We start from the raw sequence: 5,153 nt of genomic DNA on the forward strand, positions 1-5,153 counted from the left end.
GTGGTGACCTCACTACCTCTCTAGCCATCTCATTCCCCAAAGCAGAATAGCTTTTGTTTCTTTTAGAATTGATGTCATAGAGCACAGTTGAATTTCTTTTTTTTTTTTAAGATTTTATTTGACAGAGAGACACACAGCGAGCGAGGGAACACAAGCAAAGGAGTGGGAGAGTGAGAAGCAGGTTTCCCGCCGAGCAGGGAGCCCGATGTGGGACTCGATCCCAGGACCCTGGGATCATGACCTGAGCCGAAGGCAGACGTTTAATGACTGAGCCCCTCAGGCACCCCCACAGTCTGAATTTCAAGACAACATAGCAGAGTAAAAAAAAAAAAATTGAACTGGTGATGAATTTAGAATGTGATCAGACTGTTTGGGTGCCCTGGAAACATACATTGAATAGAGCTAAATTATGGAGGTTTAACATTTGTTTAATATGCATGCTTGGCTAATTTCTCTTCAAGTGAATGTTGAAAGGTAATATCCTTTCAACCGGACTTGTCCTGGAAAATATTAGTGTTCTAAATGGTTAAAGCCCGGAGGGCAGAGAACTCTGGTCCTTTGAAATGTAGCCTTCTTTTCTAGGCATTGGAAGACTTAATAAACTAAGCTATAATAATTTATATTGCAGTATTGACAATAGGCTTGTTGCTGTGTAAAATACAAACATACATTAGCTTTGCCTTTGGGACATACACCGTAGATGTGGAATGCCTGTTGACAAAGTTGATTTAGATTATTTTGAACATATGGATAGTCCTGCTTTACTGTTTTTCATTGCTTTGATATTGTTTTCATCTTTATAGCTTGTCTCCATCTCAGAGGAATCCTATTACTCAGGTGGTTCTTCAAAGGCCTATATCAGCCACTTTTCCAGCTTCCCCTTGCCCGAGATCCTGATGTTATGTTCCTCTGTTAGCTTGATCTATCAGCACTGATTCCTTTATTGATTTCTTTTTCTGTGCAGTGGTTGATGGTATTGAGAACACAGTCAAGGCCTTAACACATCCTTAGACATAAATATACATCTGATTAAATAGTTTAAGTGAGCTAAAGATGAAAGAAAAAGGTAGAATAACCACGTTACATTTTGTTGTTGTCTTTCACTGGTCAAACAGTAACAACTGAAGGCAGGAGAAATTGTTGAGTCCCTTTGTGGTTGGCATAACAATGCTCCCCTCCCCTGAAAATGCCCATGTCCTAACCCTCCAAACCTTTGACAATGTTAATTTACATTAAAGATGGAATTAAAAGTGCAGATCTTTAGATGGGGAGATTATCTCAAATTGTCTAGATGGGCTCAACCTAATCACACAAGTGTTTATTGGAGAACCTTTCCTAGCTGTGGTCAGAGGGCAATGTTACTATGCAGTAAGAGTCCGAGATTCAGCTTACTGGCTTTGAATTTGGAGAAAGAGGACATGGGTCAAGGAATAGGGATGGCCTCTAGAAGTTAGAAAAGTCAAGGAAACATATTTTCCCTTAGAACTTCCAGAAAGGAATGCAGCCTTGTCGACACCTTGGCCCAGTTGTACTTCTGACATACCGTAAAATAATGAGTTTGTGTTTAAGCCACTACCTATGTGGTAATTTGTTACGGCAACAATAGAAATGAATACACTATATTTTAGAGAATACAGTGAAAGTAAATATGTTTACGAAAATATATTTTTCATATTTATTGAGAATATGGTCATTAAGTTCTGTATCTAGAAGGACTTGGAGCAAAGTCAAATACAGCCTATTCATATAAGGCTAAGGGTCTCTGGGAGGTGTGACTGTTTAAATGCCCTGATTGCTATTCATTTTAGAATAATCAGAGTGGGAGTGACTGACACTTCTACAAAGTCTTGGAACTCTTTGGTGATCCAGCAATTAATTTCTTTTCTTTCTTTCTTTTTTTTTTTTTTTTTTTGCATTTACAAGTGACCTTTCTAAAATGCTAACATTCGGGGGCACCTGGGTGGCTCAGATGGTTAAGCGTCTGCCTTCGGCTCAGGTCATGATCCCAGGGTCCTGGGATCGAGTCCCACATCAGGCTCCCTGATCCTTGGGAGCCTGCTTCTCCCTCTGCCTCTCTCTCTCTCTCTCTCAGTCTCTCATGAATAAATAAATAAAATCTTTAAAAAAAAATAAATAAAAAATAAAATAAAATAAAATGCTAACATTCCTCATCTTAAATCCTTTTGTTCTTTTTTTCCTTCAATAAAATCCAAGCTTTTTATCATGTTTACAAGGCTCTTGAAAAAAAAAATAGCCCGTCTATTTTTGCAGCCTTCCCTTTGACCACGACTGTTTCAGCCATACCACTGCTTGCCCTTCATATTCTCTCTGACCTCTGTGCCTTTGCACGTGCCCCTGGAGCCTCTTCTCTCCATGGCTTGCTCCTGTTCATTCCTGACAGCACAGACACTATCCTCTCTACAAAGACATCCTACCACTCTCCAGACATTGCCAACACCCACCTCCACTCACCTTCACAACCAAGGAGCATCTATCATACTGTGTTAGGAAGCATTACTTGTCTGTATTTTTTTTTTTAAAAGATGTTATTTATTTGACAGAGAGAGAGACACAGCGAGAGAGGGAACACAAGCAGGGGGAGTGGGAGAGGGAGAAGCAGGCTTCCCGCTGAGCAGGGAGCCCGGTGCAGGGCTCGATCCCAGGACCCTGGGATCATGACCTGAGCCAAAGGCAGATGCTTATCGACTGAGCCACCAGGCACCCCTGTCTGTATTTTTATGAGCTCTTTATAGACCGACAGAGCACCTTTCCTCTTTAACCCTGATGACTACTTCTGTAGCTGGCTGGCACCTAGGAAGCACTCAAGAAGCACTTGTTGAATGAAAGGATGTCCATATTCTTACAGTCTGTGAAAGCCTTGCAGCCTAGATTAGGAATCAAGAATTTGGCTCAGATATTTAGAAGGTACAGTGATTCCTTTTTAACACCTTAGAAGTGGTCAGAGATTACTGATGCTTCTTATTTACCCCATAGTATGTATATTTCCCCTAGTTTGAACCATGCAGGGAAGTATAGGAAAAAAAAAAAGAGCGAAGTTTGGAGTAAGAATTTTTAATCAGGAGCATAAGGACCCCCTAGAAATTCCATGAATAGGCTTCATGGGGGCCTTGCAGATGACCTGAAATATATAAATATAAATATACTTATTTATTGTTTATATGTACCTGGGAAAAATCAGAGATTTGTTCATATTCTCAAACCAAAGTGGTCCCAGGGAGTCTGTAGTAATAATGGGCAGCAGTGTAGTCATGAAGAAACTTCAAGCTTTCCTCACTTGAGTCTGCTCCCATTCAATTTCAAACCTCTCCATTTTGGAAGCTTTTGTCACCACATTTGTACCTAAAGGAATAAATTATTTCTGTGCTTCCTTAATAGGCAGTTTGAGGAGGAAACCTCCCTGGAATGGTGGTCCAGGCTGGTATTTTTCCATATAAGCAGTGGGAGGTGTGAATCTGACACTGTTATACTAAATAAGTGGGATATCAGGAGCAGGGGGGCTTAAACATAGTCATTTACATGGGCTTTCACATTCTTTTAGGATGGACAGGAGACTCCGAGTGTCACTTAGCTTCACCACCTGCTTTAAAGAAAAATTTCACATAAGCCGTATGAATTGGATTACATTTTATCCCACTTGTAGGTATGCTTCCCCTGCCCCTGAGAAGGTGGTTGCCTAGTCCTACCCAGCGCAATCCACACTGAAAGGGCCACTTGGAGAAAACCAGAGATCAGCTGCTTGGGGAATATTCTGAGTCTTGCCTTTTCCGTTAAAAGCGAAGAAGTGGAGAGAGACAAAATGTACCCATGGGTTTAGATCCTTTGGTTAAACGGTGTGCGGTCTTCCAGAGCTGGGCATCCAATGTGTTCTCTAAACAGGCAGCATGCCTGCCATGGAAGCCTTTCTGCAAATAAACCACAAAGTCACAGACTTGGGCACAGCATTTGAATAAGAGCAGGTAGAGAAAAAATATCTTTTCCTCAAGGTCACTGTCTTTGTCTCTGTGAACTCATGTGGGGGGGCCTGAAGAAACTATCTTGGTAATTGGGGAATTCTTCTTTGGAGAAGGATGAATTTCTGACTGCTGCATCCAAAATTCATCTAACATTGTCAAAACTGTGAGACCAGGGCAGGGAGAAACTGGCCGTCCTGCCATTCTGCCTCAGTTAATGGTCTGTCTGCATTGAATGCTGCAGTAGTGATTTGGGGGTGTATATGAATCGCTGTGAAAGACTCAGTATAGCAATTGGAGTCCATTGCACTCATTCATTTATTAAAACATCAGTTATTTAGAGCATCTACTGTGAGGCAAGCGTTATGCTAGGTCCTGAGATTCTCCAAAATAGAGAATTATTTCAGTTATTTTATACAGAACAGTTATTCACTTATTTTAATAGATATTTTAATAGAACAAGTCAAAGATTGGCTCTTAGCTTTGTCTTTTTTGCTGATATTAGTTAATTCATCTGAATTTATTAGATTCATATTACTCTTCTTTTACCACTTGCAGAGCTTTGAGAGAGGTGTTGGCAGAGATACACAGATGGAGATGAGGGGGTGCCCATCCTCAAGCAATTTACTGTCTACTGTTTAGTTTACGTTAAGCCCTCTTTTAGAAATAGCAAGTTATACACTCTAAATAAAAGTGTTTTTTCCTCTCCCCTACTTCCCCCTTCCTTCTGGAGGAACAGCTTTAGTGTAAGAGTCTTGTGTCTAGAGTTTGCTCGGAATTTGCTTATAAGGAGTTGGTGCTCTTCTGTACCAACTAAGGCTAACTTTCAGACTCAGCAAAAGTCTTTAGGCCTCATAAAATCATAGAATTAGTAAACAGAAAATCCTAGGAAGTTATTTACCCTCTTTTTAAAATTTTATTATGTTAATCACCATACATTACATCATTAGTTTTTGATGTAGTGTTCCATGATTCATTATTTGTGCATAACACCCAGTGCTCCGTTCAATATGTGCCCTCTTTAATACCCATCACCAGGCTAACCCATCCCCCCACCCCCCTCCCCTCTAGAACCCTCAGTTTGTTTCTCAGAGTCCATAGTCTCTCATGGTTCGTCTCCCACCCCGATTTCCCCCCCTTCATTTTTCCCTTCCTACGATCTTCTTTTTTTTTTTTTTTAAC

Source organism: Neomonachus schauinslandi, chromosome 3 (assembly GCF_002201575.2).
Source record: "Neomonachus schauinslandi chromosome 3, ASM220157v2, whole genome shotgun sequence".
In the NCBI taxonomy this organism is placed as follows: domain Eukaryota; kingdom Metazoa; phylum Chordata; class Mammalia; order Carnivora; family Phocidae; genus Neomonachus; species Neomonachus schauinslandi.